Source organism: Agelaius tricolor, unplaced genomic scaffold (assembly GCF_023055355.1).
Source record: "Agelaius tricolor isolate 1412-34295 unplaced genomic scaffold, bAgeTri1.0.p SCAF_23, whole genome shotgun sequence".
In the NCBI taxonomy this organism is placed as follows: domain Eukaryota; kingdom Metazoa; phylum Chordata; class Aves; order Passeriformes; family Icteridae; genus Agelaius; species Agelaius tricolor.
Window position 1 is genome coordinate 617,736 of NW_027269283.1, and position 18,758 is coordinate 636,493.

Sequence of the window (18,758 nt, forward strand, 5' to 3'; positions counted from 1 at the left end):
TAGGATTTTTTAATGTATCTATGGTTTTCTGCATTATTATGATTTTTTTTAGTATCTACCATAATTATGTCCCTGTGCTGCCTTTCCAAGTTCATTGCTGCAATGATGGATGAGCAATGGTGGATGAGCACACAGGAATTAAAAACACTCAGAACAAGAGAACCTTAAGGAACGTCAAGGATTTTATTGGCTTTTGGGGCCTAAATCACAATATAAAAAAAAAAAAAATCCCATGCCTTCATCAGATGCAAGGGTGCAGCACAGCATTTGAAAGAGACCATCAGGAGCCTGAAATTGCAGCACAAGTATCTGCAAACATGCACTACAAGGTCACCAGCTCCCACCATCTTCCAAGGTTTGGCAGTGTTTATTATTGGGTTCCTGACACTTGGGGCTCTTGAGGTCAAGCAACATGAAAATCTTGAGGTTTTTGAGGGGTTTTTTTTTTCCCCTGTGCCTGCTGCTGGCCATCCTGCTGAAATAGCTGCAAGAATAAATCTTGAAAACAACATCCCTGGAGGAGGCCAGGCAGCAAAAGGTAGAGAGGAAAGAAAAGTGCAACACTCAAAAAATAATACAGAATCTGAAATCATGAGATCACTCATTCCAGGATATTTACCTTGGGACAGAAAAGGGTAACAAAACCCACCAAGAATGGAAAATCTATATACAGACAACAAAAATTTACTGAAAGATATTCTACTCAGTGAATACCACAAATAGGAATGGGGTTTGGTTCAACATTTTAGCTGCTTGTGCCAGATTATTACCTGGAAATAGTGCAATTCCACCAAGGGAAATGTGCATGGGACAGTCCAGATATGCAGGGATCCTGCTTGAGTCTCACAGAATGAGCCAGGTTGGAAAAGAACTTTGAGATCATCAAGTCCAACCTACAACCCAACATCTCCTCATCAAGTGAACCATGGCACTGAGTCCACATCCAGTTTTTAAACACATCCAGGGATTTCTGTGTCCTGGGTTGTAAGAGCTGTGTGTGCTCTGTCCCCATGTGTCAGAGCTGGGGCAGTTCTCTGCTGTTCTTGGGGCAGTTTTTTCTTGATCTCTGCCCCAGCCAATCCTCCCTGCAGGAGATCTCTGCTGTCCATGGCCACTGAGTGTCCCTGCAGGGCTGATCCAATTCCAGCATCCCATGGGGAGATGCTGCATTGCCCAGGGCAGGAGCCAAGCATTCCTCCCTGGATCCAATGGGAGCCTGGCACAGCCCAGCAGCCTTTGCCCAGTGCATTGCCAGAGGAGCAGCTTCTGCTGCCCTGCATGGCCAGAGGGAGCCCAGGCCCATCTGCAGCAGCCCTGGAGCTGCAGAGGAAAACTCCCCCCTTGTGCAGGATCCCTGCTCCAGCAGAGCCACAGCTGGCACTGCAGGAGGGCTGAGCCCCCATGGGATGGGGCTGTGCCACCCCCTGACACACAGGGGACAGGGCATGTGCTCACTCTGGCAGGGTTGCTTTGTACTATTGCATTTGTATTTTTAATTTTCCTATTAAAGAACTGTCATTTCTATTCCCATATCTTTTCCTGAGAGCCCCTTAATTTCAAAATTATAACAATTCAGAGGGAGGGGTTTTACATTTTCCATTTCATGGGAGGCTCCTGCCTTCCTCAGCAGCCACCTCTCTTTTCAAACCAGTGACTCACACCTGACTCCTGAGCCCTCCCCAGCTCCCAGCACTCACTCACCATGAAACCAGCACATTTCTTCCCCAAAAGGGGCACAAAAAGTGACTTCTCCCATCTCCTGAGCCCTTTCCCAAGGGGAAGGGTGCCACACAGGGCCACCAGCACTGACTGACAGCTCCAGGGCTGCAGGAGCTCCCCACTGTCCCTGCAACCCAGAGAAATGTAAAGTTTGGTCAAATTGCTTGGGCTGGCATGTTTTCTGCCTTCCTTTATACCAAGTAACTCATGCTAATCTGCAGCTAAATCCCACCATCCCAGAGGCACTGCTGACATCAGTCAGGAATAATTCCCATTCCAAGGGACTAACCAGATCCTATTGACAAAATCCAGTGTCACATTTTTATTTAAAGGAGTCTCAGGCTCTGCTGAACAAGCAGGAGACACCTTGTTTTGAGCATTATTTCAAGGATGGCCAGATCTGAGCTGCCCCCAGAGGAGCAGGCTGGTTCTGGCAGGGTCATGTATAAAACATCACCCAGCACTGCAGCTTCTGCAGCACACAGCTTTGAAGAGTTATTGTTTATGGATGGAGGATTTTAATAAACTGGAGCCAGCAGGGCACACAGGATTCCCAGCTCCTGTGGCATTCCCAGGTGATTTATGATCAAAATAATCCATGGAGGCAAATCAAAGCACAGCCTTGGTGGCATCCTGGGGTGGCAGGAGAGGAACAGGCAGCACTTCCCAGCAGAGCAGAGATTCCAACTCCTTTTCAACACTCCAAGCTAATGGAGACAGCCTCAGTGGAGTGCTGGAGACCCTCAAGGGCCTCCTGGACTCTGACCAGGGTGCTTTGGTGCTGAATCAGCAGCAGGGATGGACAAGGCTCCCTACAGAACAGCTCTCTGGGCAGGCAGGTGTGGAACCCAGCCCAAAAGGGGGGCAGTTCCAGCTCAATTCCCCCCAGCCTTGGCCAAGGAGCAGTCAGACACAAAATTACTGCAGAAGGTTAATAAACTCCTCTGGAGGCACACAGGGTGGTGGCAGGGTGGGGGACAGAGTTTGGCAGACTTTTGACAATCCCAGGACCTCTGTGGCTCTTGCTGCTCCTCCTGAGTTGTCACACTTGGTTGTCACAAAAATCCTTCCAGCAGTTCATGCAGAGACTGATTTCATTCCAGTTGTGAGGAGGGAGAGAACGAGCAGGCTGCTGCTCTGGAAACAAACCCATCCCAAAATTCCAAGAATGCAGAGCTGCTGCCTCCAGCTGTCACAGCAGCATCACCTCCCTGGCACCACAGGAGCAGCTATGCCCCCTGGCACCCAGTCCCTGCACAGGGAGAGGCTCTGGTCCTTGGCATCCTCAGGGCAGGGTGCCCACCACCACCACAGCACTGGGACCAGTGTGGAACTGGCTGCATGTGCTCCTCTGGAGAGATGTTCCCAAAGTGTCTGTGCCTTCCAAACACCTGAGCTTTGCTGCCTTTGCCTACTGAGACCCTCAAGGTCTTTGCCAGGAGAAAGGCAGCCCCAACAGCTGAAGAGCCAGTCCCCCACAAGGCCACTTCTCCATGGATGGAGGTCCTGGGGAATGCAAAATCCTCTTCACCTCTGAACTTTCAGGAGGAGAACCTCCTCAAAGCACCAAACTCAGCCTTTACCCATCTTCTCCCATCTGAGGTTACATCAAGTTAACAAAGGCCTTGATGAGCTGCTGGGAGGCTCAGCCAGGCTCACTCCCCTTGAGGCACAAACTTCCCCCAAACCTTTCTCAGAAGGACTTTCTGCCATGAAAATGTTTGAGATTCGTTGCTCTGGCCAAAGCAGTCATTTCACTTCTGCTGTGAACACAAGGAATGGCACAGGATCCTTCCTCCCTCCCTTTTTTTCATCTCTAAAAATCAGGAGTTTACACCCTGCTTTTAAAATCAAGTCAGGAGAAAACTGCAAAATACTGGAGTACCTCTGTCTGCTTCACCACCAGAACAGCTGAGAGACCCCCAAAAGCTGAGGGACTCCACTTGTGAGCTCACCAGAACCCAGAGTACAGCAAATTCACCCCTGCTCTGCTCTCTGCCTCCACTTTAAACCCCCCAGGGTCCCCACTCCATCCCCTGCCCAAAACAAGGCCAGATCTCCTGCTGGGACTCCTGACTCACCAGCACATTTCCCTTTTAAAGGTCAAAACAAATGTGTTGTGGCAATAGGGATTTCATTAGCTCCCTCTTAGTTTCAGTTGATCAGCAGGAGTTTAAGAGATTGGTTGCACTCTGGAGCTCCCCTAACAAGGCACTCTTCATCTTATTTGGGAAGGAGGGAAGGAGCAGCCATGGGAAACATCTCATCCCTGCATCTGTGGCTGAACACAGCAGCAGAGCAATTAGCAAGGTGCTCTGTGCAGCTGAGCTGCACTGGGATGTGCTCACACTCATTTACACACCCAGAACCAGGACTGCAGCTGGGATCCTTGTAGAGCAGGACAAGCAATTTTCCATTAGTCCAATTTCCCCTCAAGTGTTCCAACACAGCTCCTTTCCATGGAGCTTTGAGTGACTCTGAATTCCAGAGTCCATTTCCTCCCACTGGGAGCCTACTCCAACCCAAGAGCAATGCTCCCAAATCCATGGGTAAGTCACAACCAGATTTGACTTGGGACACCAAAGGGTAACAAAAACCCCACCAAGACTTCTATATGGACAGCAAAAATTTACTGAAAGATATTTTATTCAGTGAATACCACCAACAGGAATGAGGTTTGGTTCCACCACTCACTGCTCCAGTCACCAGGAGCTGCTCATTGGCCCAAGCTCCTCAGTGCCCATCCAGCTGCTTCAGGACACAACTTCCCATCCCATGTGGAGTTTCCTGGGAAGCTGTCAGCACCTGTAGACAATCCCTCCTTTGCTGAATCCTTCCTTGGTTGCAGATGCTGCTCATTTTCAGAGGAGGAGGTGGCAGCTGGAGCCCTTCTTTCAGTTCAAATGTTCCCTGGTAAGACTTGTGGAGCAGGCAGAACAATTTGAACACTGGAAGCATCTTCAACCCTGCACTGGGTTGCATAAGGACATCCACACATCCATCTTCATCTGCTCTGATCCCCCTTGGCCACTGCTCCAGTCGTGGTGGTGGCTTCCAAGGTCAGCTCAGCTCAGGAAAAGTAATGTGGGCAGCAGAGCCACTTCCCTCTTCAGATTTAAGTGAACCTCAGGTCCTCTGTTGATCTGTTTTTAATGGATGTTCAGGGACCTGTTTTCAAGTTCTCCCTCCCAAGGAGCTCCTTCTGTGAAAGTTCCTGCCCACAGAGCCCCAGGACTGAAGACAGAAGGAAGTCCCAACATGTCCAAACCAGCCAGAGTGGCTCAGCTCTCCTGTCCCACGGGCTGGGATCAGACTGAGGAGATCAGAGGACCCTGCTGAGTGGCAGATCAGCAGGAACTGTGTCCTTCATCCCTGATGGCTTCACCCCAATGGAGCATCTCCCACAAGACCACACACACCCGGATCTGAGGCTGTGTCCATGAGCAAGGGGAGATTCTCAGCTGCTCTACAAGGTGTTGTATCAGGTCCCTAACCTGCTCCTGGGCATGACAGGCTGCCTGTTTCCAACTCATTTTCTCCTCCACCACTGCCAGAGTCAGAAGAGGTCAAGGAATCCCAGAGCAGGAGTGGCTGGGGGGAGGAGAGGGGAGGGAGAGGCATTTGCATGTGAAGAAATACAGCAAGAGCAACACGGGCTGCAGAGATTAGGGAACAGGCTTTTCAGTGGCAGCAGAGCACAAGGCAGCTGCTGGAAGCAGGGCAGGGATGCATTTAGCATTTCCAGCTGCAAGGCTAATCTGCTATGACACTGAACCCAGGCTGGATACGCAGCCCCGATAAATCTTTCCTCAATAAAGCTCATTGTCACAAACCTGAAGCCCACCAGGAAGGCAGCAAACTTCACCTGCACACCCAGCCCCTGGGGGGGCTTCCCTGAGGATGTTTCTCATGGAGGCAGCATGTGAATTTGGTGAATTTTGTGATCCTCCCTGGCTGGCTGCAGCGAGGAAACGCTGTCAAGTTGAGTCTTCGTAAAGAAGCAACTCCACATCTGACCTACATAGAGTGCACAGATGTGAGTAGCCTCGCACAGCACGCCACAGATTTATTTATTGTTTTTTTTTTAATGCAGAAAAAAATTAACCACCACCTGCTTTGCCTGGGAACGTGCAGGAACAAAAGGCAGCTGTGCACAGGAGTGCTGCACCAGGATTCAGATGGGAATCAGGAGCAGCACATCCATCTTTTTTGGTTTAAATACATTTCACAGGATTGCCCATCCCTGAAAGTGTTCAAGGCCTAGCTGGACAGGGATTGGAGCAAGCTGGGATAGTGGAAGGTGTCCCTGTAAATGGCAGGGGTTGAAAAGGGATGAACTAATGATGATTAAGGTCCCTCCAACCCAAATCATTGTAGGATTCTATGATTTCCAATATTGGGACACAGCTTTTGCTCCCAGGACTGGCAGGCCTGTAAGCTTGGGCAGGAGTGTGAAGGATTGACATCCATCCCCCAGGGATCCTCACAGGATCATGAATGGCACCAGCACAGGGACAGAGCCCTGGGGCTGCTGAATCAGGGCACAGCCACAGCACTGCTGTAAAACCTCTTCACCAGAGATGAGCTGCACACTCCTGCAGGTCCAAGTCCCTTAGGAGAGGATGGGGTCAGGCTCTTCTCTCAGGGAACAAGCAAGAGGAGGAAACTGCCTGAAGCTGTGCCAGGGGAAGTTTAGATTGGATATCAGGGAAAATATCTTTGCTAAAGAGTGGTCAGGCATTGGGGCAGTGGCTCAGTCACTGGAAGTGTTCCAAAACCACGGGGATGTGGCACCTGGGGACATGGGTTAGTGGCAAACACGGTGCTGGGTTAAGTTACACTCCATGGTCTTAGAGGTCCTTTCCAACCTCAGTGATTCTGTAACTTCAGGTGTCTGTTACCTCCCAGAGTGTAACCCTGAGACAAAAAAGGTAAGAAAATCAGTTGATGCAGCAATACAAACAGGTGCTGGGGCAGACTGGCCAAGGAAGCTGCTCAGAGCAGGGCCAGCTCCTCAACCCAACACCAAGCCTGGCAAAAACTGCAGCTATGAGTGAAATCCCACATGCCAGGCATTCCCCAGAGTGCAGCCCCTCTGAGAAAATCATTTGTGCCAGGGCAGAGCCCCAGGCAGATCAGCTGTGCCAGGGCAGAGCCCCGGGCATGGGGCGGCAATGCCGGGAGCACCAACCCGGGCTCGGGCAGCTGCCCCTGGCAGGGCTGGGCAGGGACCTGCAGGCTCTGGGGGTGGCCAGAGCAGCACAGGAAGCTCCCAGAGAGGAGCTGGGAGCTGGCCCTGGCTGTGCTCCCAGCTCTGCTGCTGCTGCCCAAGGTCAGCCCATGTCACATGCCCTCCTACCTGCTTTATATTTAGAGCATCAAGGCCAGGGCTTCATTTACCACCCTGCTGCAAGGGCAAATGGCAGCACTGGCTACTAAGTCCTACAGATTGCTCAGATTTGGTTACATTTTTTGGGAGGTGGGAGTAAAAAGCAAATCTAGAGGGTGGGAATCCTTATCAATACCTCCTGGTTGTCTTTATTCTCACTAGATAATTTTGAGCAAGCAAAATTCAAGGGATGAACCAGAATTGAGGGAAGTGACAGCACCAAGCCTGCCAGAGCTCAAGGGATACTTGGACAATGCTCTCAGGCACAGGGTGGGATAACTGGAGTGTCCAGGAGTTGGACTCAGTCCTTGTTGGTCCTTTCCAGCTCAGAGTATTTCAAAATTCTAATAAAATGAATTAATTGGTTTGCATCAATTTTATCAGCTGGTCTATTTGCTGGAGATTCCTTTTGCTCAGGACTGCGAGACTCAGAGTAAAATAAGTTGACAAGCTTCAAGGTAAGGAAAAAAGTAATAAAATCCAAACTTATTGCCTGATTTAACCTGGAAATTTATAAAGCAGTCACTGGCAGCACAAGTCTGGCTCCCTGCACCTCAGCAGCATCAGCCTGTTTGGTACTAACAGGGAAAACAATTCCAGCATGGGCTGAGGGCACCTACTTCCAAAACCACTTTATTTAAACAAAAACTCAGTGGATCTAAAGGCTGTTTGCCATCACTGCACAAAGCTTTCTCTCTCACATCACTGTCACGTTACTGCAGGTTGTGGAGATGCTCAGGAATGCTCCCCTCCTGTTACAACCCAGGAAAGAATTTAAAATTCACTGTATTTACATGATTGCTGGGCTGCTTTGCCCAACTCCATTTTGCCCTGGGATATGGCACCTACCCAGCCTGAGCAGCCTGTTAAAGTGGCTCATCCTCTTTTTGGGGACTTGGAGAGAAAAGGCTTTGTGTAAACATGCAATATTTACTCCCCAACACGCTGTAGTTTGGCAGCCCAGCTGTGCAGACTTGGGGCAAGCCATAAATTACTCACATCACTGAGTGGGTAAAAGCCTCTGAGTCACTGAGCCAGAATCCCCTGCACCAATGCCTCACAACAAAGTACAAAATGTAGATGTTTATGCTACATATAAAATCTATTAACTCTGAGGTCACACTGCTTTTCCCCCCCTCTTGCAAACGAGGGGTTGAAAAGGCAGAGAGCATCAGCACACAGAAGGGGATGGGGATATGGAATCTGCAAATTGAACTGCAGGAGGAGACTGGAATGAGATGACCCTTAAGGTCCCTTCCAACCCAAACCAGTCTGTGACTCTGTGATATGATAAATGATGATAAAAGCAATAAATGCAGACACCAGCCTGGTTCACAAACCCACACACAGCTCAGGCTGCTGCACCCCCTTCACTGAGCCCAACTCCTCAGCCCAAGCCCTCCGGGACCTCCTCTCACCAGGATTTTGGGACATTCACCAAGAATTAGGGGGATTGTGCATGTAAATAACCTGCTCCCTTCCAGCTCTGCCTGGGAGGGAGGCTGGTGTGACCTGCTACCAATTAAATGTTAACAACACCACAAAAAACTGTGTCTGCATAAAGGAGCACCAGAAACCTGCTCCAAATGATTGATTAAACCTTCCTGCCTGTTCAGCTGTAGCTCTGGGCTTTTCCATGCTGAATTAACCACCTCTGCTGTCTGCTGCCTGTTTGACACAGAATAAATGTTCTGCTCTTAGCCAGTACTTTTTTTTTTTTTTCCCCCAGATCTCAGTGCTCAAATGGCAAAGGAAGAGATCCAAAAGTTGCTTTTCCAAACTTCCCTGCCAGCAGCTGCCAGTGTCAGGCATCACCTCAGCTCTGCACCCCATTGTCTGACAGCATCACCCCATGGAGCCCCCCAGCCCTCCCCTAGGGAGCAGCAAGGAGAAAGATCCCAGTGCTGAAATAAGGGGAGAAAAAGATATTTTGAAACAGGATCCTGCTCCCCAAACAGAACACTGCCTCGAAATTAGGTTGCACTTTGGCTTTTATCTTCCCTGGAATCCCTGCTGCTTTGCAGACTGGGCTGGAAGATGAATCCAGGAGAACTGGGCAAAAACATGGGAGCAGCTGATTTATACTTTGGCTGCAAGAGCTTTAATTCTCCCAGCCCATACACACAGCCCGTTCATTTGGGGGGAAAAGGTAATTTAAAATATCTTTCCTAATGTCTGCTGGCAGAACAAAGATGAAGGACTGTAAGAGATTATCAATGTTTAAGGCCATCTTCAAAGCCATTTGGGGAGCTGCTGAAGATAAACAAGCAATTGGGGCCCAGGAGCCAGGCTAAAAGCTGACAGAGAAATTGCTTTTTTTCCAAGGCAAACAGAAGGCAAGGAATGGCTCAGTTCAGAGAGGCTGCGCTCTCCCCCTCGTAATACGAGCAGGGCAAGAGACCAAATTTAATTTCTTCCTCACAACAAGTTTAATTAAATCATCTAAGCCCTCCCTGCCTGTCTCCTGCCACGAGGTGTGGCTGTGCTCACAGGAGGCATCAGCAAGCTCGGCACTATTCCCATGGCCTCCTGGAAATGCTGTTTATGCTGCAGGCAAATGGCTGGGGAGCCCAGCTGCAGGGAAAGCACTGGAAAACATCTCCTGATGAACAGGAAAGCTCCCAAACCCCACCTGGGATGTACCTGCACAGCTTTCCTGCCAGGGGAAATTCCCAGGGGGTGTTTTCTCCTCAGCCCCACCTGTGCCCTGAGGGTGCCACCAGAGGGGCAGGATGGACACTGGCTGCAGGGTGTGAGCTGCACCCAGGGTTTTTCACCTTAAACTGAAATTTCAGAGCCAGATCCTTGGCTTCCCTTTGAGGAATAGGACACAGGGAATTACTCCCACTGCCAGAGGGCAGGGTTAGATGGGATTTTGGGAAGGAATTGTTCCCTGTGAGGGGGCTGAAGCTCTGGCACAGGGTGCCCAGAGAAGCTGTGGCTGCCCCTGCATCCCTGGAAGTGTCCAAAGCCAGGCTGGATGGAGCTTGGAGCAGATTGGGATGGTGGAAGCTGTCCCTGCCTTCCCTCCCTGGAGGGGCTTTAAGGTCCCTTTCAAGCCAAACCATGCTGGGATTCTCTCAGAGCCAGCACAGAGACAGGTGAGGTTTTATTGGCCTGTTGAAATGTGTGAACATAAGAGCTGCACTCTTTGGAGCAGAAGTTAAAAAATTATAAACAAAACCAGTAAGTTTAAATTACTAGAAGAGCTCAAGAGGATTTCTGCAGTGCTTACAGCTTTTACCAACTCCAGAAGGAGCTTCAGGAGCTGTAAGAGCTCCAAGCACTGCAGATTGTTGCAGCACCAACAAAAATCCCTGTTTTACAGCAGACACAGCCCCAGGGATGGGAACCAGGAGCTGCTGAGCCACCAAACCCCTCCAGGGCTGCCCCTCAGCAGGAACACAGCTCAGGCCAGGCAGCACCACCAGCTCTGCAAGGTCTGTCCCACAGCAAACACTGAGATTTTTGCTAGGTTTGAAAAAAAAAGAATTATGTTTGAGCACCAGCCACCTGCAGTTTTCTACACAGGGGCCACAGGCTGGGCCAGAAGAAGTCACCCTGAAGCCCTGGCAAGTGGAGGATGTCACTGGAGGGCAGGTGAAAGGCAGCCATGGCACTGAGGGCACTGACACAGCCAGGGCTCCACCCTCCCTTCCAAAGGAACTCCTCTCACTAATGCTCCCAAAACAGTTTTCCAAAAGAAAGTTTGCCAAAGACAGAAGGGCAGCATAAGATTTAGACTAATAATGACATCAAGAGCTTTGGTGGGGGGGGGACCTGCAACCACATCCTCTGTCCACTGTGACCTTTGGCAGCCCATCCTGAACTCAAGGATTCACACATTAAAATGAACACCAGTGGTTCCACATTGCCACCTTTCCTTCAACACCTTCTCTTGCAGAAATTGTCTCCTGTTGAAGTGCCAGCAGGCAGAGCCCCAGGGGAAGGATGCTGTCCCTCTAGGGGAGGTCGGACACAGCAGGAATGGAGCTGCACTGCCTCAGTTATTCCTCCTGCTCACACTTTTAACCTGGCCATTCTTATTCTGCCTGCAGTAGCAAGCTGGAAATGAGTTCACATTCATTCCCAGCCGTGGCTGTATTTGTTGAAATGTAAGCTGCTTGCAAAAGCATCATCAGATAAAGCCCTGGCACTTCTCAGCTCCTTTTGTTTGGTACCATCTCCACATGGAGGTGATGCTGCAGATACCACCAGGGAGTCACTGAATTCACACAGACAGCCCAGAGGTGCCCATCTATTTACCTTACTCTTGGTAGAAATAAACCCTAGCAACCTGGCATTGTGTTTTCTATTTTAAACCAGATCCTTAGGAGCAAAAAAAAGAAAAAAAAAAAAAAAAACCAAAAAAAACCCCAAAAAACCAGACAGTTGTGCAACATCACTGGCAAAGTCTGTGGCTCATTAGTAAAGAAAATACCCTGCTGCAGGTGCAGGGATGCTCCTGGAACAGAGCTCAGCATCCTGCAGGGCAGCTCGGGCACCAGAGAGGAAGGAACAGCCCAGAAGCCCTGAAATCAATTGGGGACTTCCCCTGCAAAAGCCAAGTCTTGCCTCAGATCACCAGCACCACTTGCTCTACACATTTGCAATACATACTCAAGGCTTGCTTTAAAGAAATAGTCAAATATTGGGCTTCTGAGGTGGCAGGGTGAGAACTGCAGGAGGCAGGAGCTGCAGCTCAGAGGTGCCCCTGGACAGGCTCCATCCAGGGCCACATCCCTTGGTGCTGGGCAGCCCTGGGCCAGCAGGACAAGCAGCATTGTTTGGGTGTTACACAAGAGCCAAAAGGATGACTCAGGCTGCCCTTATAGCCCTTCCCTGGGATCCAGAGCCAGGGCTGAGCAATCTGCTGCTCCCAAGGACAGGGGGGCTCCAGGGACACCTCCTGCCCAGGTGAGACAGCCCTGGCACTGCTCCTGCAGCCAGAGCTGCTTGCAGGCACATTCTCAGACAAAACCTACTCTCATTTCATTTAAGGACAAGCAGTCATTACAACACTCCCAGGATTTCACCTTTCTCTAACAAGGAGCATCTCGCTGGGAGCTCACAGCACTCCAGATTGCAGGCAGCAGACTCTTCCACATCCATGCTCCAGCATCATCTGTTACATCCTGCACAATATTCCCCCAGCTCGGGCTCTGCAGGAGCAGCTCCTCTGTTTGCCCATAGCCTGGCAACACCAGGCTGCTCCTTCTGATTGTTTCAGGCTGCAAAAGCCCCAAGAAAAGCTTTGGATTCACTGTGTACGTGCAGACTGGCCTCTGGGAAAGGAAACAGCCTTGGCTTTGGTATTTCCAGCATCTCAAATACTAAACTAGACACAGACAGATGTTAATTCTGCAGAATACCCATCTAAGTCAATCCCTGCCAGGTATCACCTCAATTCTGCCTTTTATATTGCACCTACAGTTAATTTTCTATTGGAGATGGAGCTGGCAGACACCTGACCCTCTCATTAAACACACACTTTCAGGTGAGACCCTCCAGGCACTATTACTCACTGGAATTAAACAGGTACACCAGGACTGGTGGTAAACATAAAAATAGCCCCAGCTCTGGGCACGCCGGGGAAGGCAGCAGCCTTCTGTGCACAGCAGCAAAATCAACTTAATCACAAATGACAACTTCTGAAAGCCTTTACTTTGGATTCATCCTTGGCATTTTTCTAGGCCAGCTTGAAAACAAAAGCTTTGTCTTCTTAAAATGCAATTGCCTGAGGCACCTCTAAAAAAAGTGACATAACTCAGGTTTGAAAAATGCCTCCTGGGTTTCAGATCCTCCTAAGAGCCTCTTTACTATTCAGCTTGATTCAGATTACCCAGATCAGCATGAACTCTGCAGATTTAGCCCCAGCTACCAGCACAGGTATAAAATGCACACATTTAGGATTATTTTTTTAAACTATATGATTAAAGCTCTACAGTTATGAAAAAAGAACTTGTTATTGATCTGAATGGTTGCTCCCTTCCTTTTCTCCAGCAGGTTTATAAACACTCTCTGATGACAGTTTATTCTGAATTTCACTCTGTTCAGTTTATTCCAGATTTTTTTTTCCCCCAGCCTGTTTTTCTTGCTGGATATTTTCAACCTTTCCATCACAAACCTCAAGCTGTGAGAAGAATGAGCAACTTGTTTTGGAATCACAATTTGAGCCTAAAATTTGATTCTTGTTTCTTCTCCCCTGCATAAACCTTTTTTATTTCAGTAATTTTACGAGCAGTGACTCTGCTTCTGCAAATCCAGGAGCACAGCCCTGTGCCAGAAACTTAATGGGAGGGGGCAAGGAAGGAAGAGCTGCAATTTTCTGAGGCAGACACAGCTACTTCCAATGCCCACAATTAACACCTTGGATAAATCCACAGTACCTTTAGCATATCACAGATTTTTAAACCCATAGGCTGTTTTCTTTGAGCAGATACAAATTTATTGCTAGGTCTGAAAACTCCTTATGCAGCCACCAGTGAAGAACTTAAATCAAAAGGAGTTTTGTTGCTTTTACTGAATGATTTGGGACACAGAGAGCTGTAAGCTGTCTTGGTGATGGGAACACGTTAGAGTCTTTTTCTGAATGATCAAGTCCCATCACTTACTCCACATAAACTGTTCTCTGTCAAGAGCTTTTAATCCTCTCTTTTCAATCCCTAAATAAAACATCCTCCCCAAACTCACTGTCTATTATCAGCCATTTCTAAAGAAAGTGGTTCTTAAGAGACACGCCTCTTTCTGCTTTGCCGTTCTCCTGAAATCCATCTCCAACATCAGCCTGACAGAAGTGAAACAGCAGCAATCTTCCCCGGCTCAGAGAGCTGGAGGAGTGTCTGAACACCCTCCCCTCTCCAAGGAAGCTTTCACACGCGGCCAAAACCACAGAAAGCCTTCCAGGAACGGCAGCAATAAACCTTGTGACAAGCTGTCAGCCAGAGCAGGCAGCCCAGGAAGATGCTCCAGGGTCACACATTTGAGGTTCTGTTCGTGGCACTGCTCCTCAGCTCCCACCCCTGCATCCCAGAGCTCACCTGGAAGCCAGGCTCACTCCCTGTCCTTTAGAACAGTGCGAAGAGCCCAAATCCCAAAAAACAGCAGAATACAGGGGAAAATGAGCATCCCAGAGCTCACCTGGAAGCCAGGCTCACTCCCTGTCCTTTAGAACAATGCAAAGAGCACAAATCCCAAAAAACCAGCAGAATACAGGGCAAAATGAGCATCCCAGAGCTGACCTGGAAGCCAGGCTCCTTCCCTGTCCTTTAGAACAGTGCAAAGAGCACAAATCCCAAAAAACCAGCAGAATACAGGGCAAAATGAGCTAACTTGGAAGCCAGGCTCCCTCCCTGTCCTTTAGAACAGTGCAAAGAGCACAAATCCCAACAAACAGCAGAATAAAGGACCGGGCAAAGGGAAAGCGCCCCCTCCCCTTTGACTGCCGAAGGGAGCCCCAGAGCAGAGGCATCTGTGGGAGAGCTCAGCCCTCCTCCCGCAGCAGGGACAGTCCGGAGGGGCTGGGACACAGCCCAGCCCTGCTGGCCTGATGACACAGCCAAGGAAAACAGGTTCAGCCAGGGCGCTGAGGTCCAGGGCCAATGCCAAGGGCTGGTGCTGGCCCTGCCAGCTCGGGGAGGGCGGCAGCAGGGTCCGACCTGCGCTGCCGCCGCCGTCCCTCCCTGCCCGGCCTGCGCCCACCACACGGATTTACTGCTGGGGGAAGGACAGCAGGCTCCTCAAATGGAAATAAAAGGGTCTTTTCTTCTGGCCCTAAAAGTCAGCCCAAGCCAGCCGTGATGCCGCTGAGTTCAGTCTCCTCAAGAGCCTGCTGAGGGCAGGCCCCCGAGGGGCACAGCACGGGCTGGCAGCCAGCCCTTCCCCATGCCAAAACCATGGGAGAAATACACTCAGAAGTGGTGGAGTCACCATCCCTGGAGGCATTTAAGAGAGGTGTAGAAGTGGCACTTGGGGACATAGTTTAGTGGTGGGCTTGGCAGTGCTGGACTCGATCTTAGCGGGCTTTTCCAACCTAAGTAATTCTGGGATTCTGTGTTGAAACACTGCAGTACAACTGCGATGGGCTGTTCCTGCAGGTGGGCTCTTGCTCTTCAGGAGCAAGTCAGAAAATAAAGGTGCACATCCACCCCGCTGTCCATCCCGGCAGTTCGTGTCTCTGCTGTGCAAAGGGAATCAGCCGCCGGACACCCTGCCAAAGCACGGCCAGATCTGACTGTTTCACACTCACCAAAGCTGCTCTGGAACAAGAGCCGGAGTTTCATACATCACCTCAAATCAACAGAATCATTAAGGCTGAAAAAGACCTCCAAAATCATCAGGTTCCAACCTCTGACCGAGTCCCCCCGTGCCAACTAAAACCGTACGGCCGTGTCACATCTGCTCGTTTTTAACATTCCTAAGGATGGTGACTCCACCACTTCCCTGGGGAGCTTGTTCCTAAATACAACTCCCGACAGACACCAGCAGCCCCGACATAATCGCGACAGAGGAGCTCCGGCGGTGCTGGCACCGCGTGCTGGAGCCCGCAGGGCTCCGCTCGGACCCGCGGGGGGCGGCGCGGCTCAGCGCCGCTCGGGCTCGATATTCCGCCTGTTTTCTCGCTACGAAGCCGCTCCCGGCCTCCCGAGGCCCCGCTGGCAGAGCGGCCGAGCATCTCCGGTCTGCAGGAGGCACAAAGTACCCCACGACCGTGCGGTGACACCGCGGACATCCCTGCCAAGCGCCCGGGACCCGCGCAGGGCTCAGCCCCGGAGCCATCGCCACCCCGGCGGGGTCGGACCCACCCGGCAGCCGCTTCCAGGCGCGGCACTTCCCCATCCCGTAAAACGGGGAAAACGTGCATCAGCGGCGGAAAAACCTAACCACACGCAAGAAAACCGATCGGCAAAGTGAAGATTGAGAAGGAAAAAAAATAATAAAGCAGCACTAAGTCACTGTGCCACTAGCAAGGGGAACCTGCGCTACCAGCACGGACCGCACGCTCCGGCTGGCGGGAGCGGCTCCCCGCAGCAGCCGGGGGAAGGGGCGGCAGCACTCACCGGGCAGTCGGTGCCGGGCAGGTCGGTGCCGTGCGGACGGAGGGCCCGGCCCGTCCCGCCTCGCCCGCGGGAGCCGCCGGCTCAGTGCCGCGCACCGCCCCGCGCCGCGGCTCCTTCCCGCCGACCGTACCACGGCTCCAAGCCGGGGGGGACCCACGCGCCGCGGAGCGCCCACTCCTCCGCCCACCGCCCGCTCTCGCTGCTGCCGCGGCGCGGCCTGTACCGATCCGCCCTCACGGGGCTGTGCCGGGCAGGGCCGCGCCGCTGGTGCTCGGCCCGGGGCAGCGCCGCTCGCCGCGCACCGCCCGCTCCCTCCCGCTCCGCTGCCCGCGCGGTGGAAGAGTCCAGAGCGGGGCGGGCACGGGCGGGGCCGGGCGCGCGGGGCTGCTCCGGGCGCGGGTCCCCGTGAGGGAGCAGCGGGGCGGCCCCGGCGGGGCTCGGCTGCGCTCCGGGCTCTCGGTATCCGGGGTCCTGGCCCCGCAGCGCGGCCCGCGAGCTGCGGAGCAGCCGCTCCCAGCGCTCGCAGCGGCACCGCTCGCTCTTTGCCTACACCCGGTTCACCGGAGCCTCAGCCGAAGTTCGTACCCGCGGCGTCCCTGCCGAGCGCGCAGCGGAGCCACGGGTCCAGCGCGGAGCTCCGGCCCGGCCGCTCTTCCCCCAGAGGCTCTCGGTAACAGCGCGATGCTCAGCTCGGCTGCTCCGTTCTGTGTCCGCCTGCTCCTGGTACTCACCGGGAAGAAAGCGGTTCCCTTGGGAAAATGATGTTTCCTGACCGAAATGAACGTCCGGCATTTCGCCGCTGTCTAAAGGCGTGGGAAGGCCGGGCTGAGAGCCCCGGCGCTAGAGGGACCGGCACACGCGGAGCTGTGCAGGGACAGCATCGCTTGGAGGTGGCACACGGGTTCCACAGCTCACGGCAGCGGGGTTCGGGTGACATCAATGCAAATAATTTCAGGCAGCTGCTCTCAACAGCGTGCAAGGAAGGGCAGGAGCTCAGCAGCAGGAGCGAGCCATCAGAGAGGCATAAATCACAATCGCCGTCAAGTCCAACCATTATCCCAGCCTGCCAAGCTCACCACTAACCTATGTCCCCAAGTGCCACATCCTCACAGCTTTTAAACCCCCCTGGGCAGCTGTACCGGGGCTGGACAACCGTTTCAGTGGAGAAATTTATTCCTGGTACATGCCTGGAATAGTGCAACAGCACAAATCAATCAAGGCAAATCCCCCACAAGTTTTCCCTACTGATCCCAACAGAATTATAGTGGTATTTAAGTGATCAATTACACAAAACTACCTGACACAGTGCTGGTTGCTGATGGGACTGGTGGGAGTGTTGAGGTGCTCAGAAGATACCTCTGAAGGCTGGATAAAGACCCCTCAGTAAGGTGAACTCTCCTGTCAGCATCAAGATGTCTCTGGCTGTGAGCTGGAGGCAAGAACTTGGTACCTACCAACCCAAATGAGATCAATTAACTGGCTTTTTCAGCTTATTTTTTCTTGGGCAGCTCATGGCTGACAGAGGGCAGGGATTAGATTGGATATCAGGAAGAAATTCTCCCCTCTGAGGGTGGGCAGGCCCTGGCACAGGTGCCCAGAGCAGCTGGGGCTGCCCCTGGATCCCTGGAAGTGTCCAAGGCCAGGCTGGACAGGGCTTGGAGCAGCCTGGGACAGTGGAAGGTGTCCCTGCCATGGCAGGGGGTGGAATGAGATGGCCTTTAAGGTCTATTCCAGCCCAACCCATTCCATTATTCCATGAAATCCCTTCTAAGCTCCAGTTTTTCACCTGCACCATGTGCTTTCCCTTGGCAGGGCTGAAAGCCACACCAGCTTCCTGGTGGAATGCCCTGTTTTCCCATGAAATCCAAATCCCCCAGTCTGACACAGGATGTTGCTGTCCCTCTCTCCTCAAAGAACAATGTCCTCCTTGGGTTTGGCTTTCCATGATAAATCCCCCCTGAGAGTGAGATCACAGTAGGGCTGTGATCAGGGCATCAAAGTGCCTGTTCTGGCCATGGCATCTCCTGCTTTCCTTCCAAATTCTAATTCCCTTGGAGCTACACAACAACATTTCAGAATCATTTACTGATATTTTCCCAGGGCTGGAACATTCAGAGCTTTCACCAAAATTCTCCACCCACCAAAGCCCCAGGAATGTCTATAAACTTGTGCAGCAGCAGGTGCTTCTCTTATTAGTCCAGAATTAAGTTTTCATCAAGGCCTGATTTCTTTAGAGCCCTATTTATTATTGCTTAACAATCACTTGAAAGTCTATGGGTGGGAAGCAATACAAAAGCATCTTTCATTATTCATTAAGGACAAGCGATGCAGGGCTTTTGGAAGGGAATAGAAAGTACACAGGCTTTTCTGCATTTAAAACAATTATTTCTTATTAATAACCCTGCAGAAAGGTGCCCCGTGGAGATGTGCAGTTTGGGTGTTTTGAAGTTCAGTCTCTTGATCACAAAAAGAGTTTTTCTTCCCCTGTGACATTCCTCAGCAGAGATCCTGGGAAATGTTTTGTCATTTTTATTTTTAAAAAAATATTTAGGTGATTATTTTTGGGGGTGTCCCCCTCCTGGGATGGATAA

At 51.5% G+C, this 18,758-nt stretch overlaps 1 protein-coding gene across 6 annotated transcripts in view; it reads right to left on the minus strand.

Annotated features, from left to right (window-relative positions):
• The window catches only part of RALY (RALY heterogeneous nuclear ribonucleoprotein), a 153,270-nt gene extending 136,227 nt beyond the window's left edge, over positions 1-17,043 (minus strand). For 3 of the 6 annotated variants that reach the window (XM_071446664.1, XM_071446660.1, XM_071446665.1), the window contains exon 1: positions 16,168-16,318. The gene's annotated coding sequence lies outside the window, so the exon portion shown is untranslated. Of the gene's footprint in view, positions 1-16,167; positions 16,319-16,898 lie in introns of those variants that run through there. The other 3 variants (XM_071446661.1, XM_071446663.1, XM_071446662.1) reach the window with 3 other exon arrangements.
• Between the last annotated feature and the right edge of the window lie 1,715 nt (positions 17,044-18,758).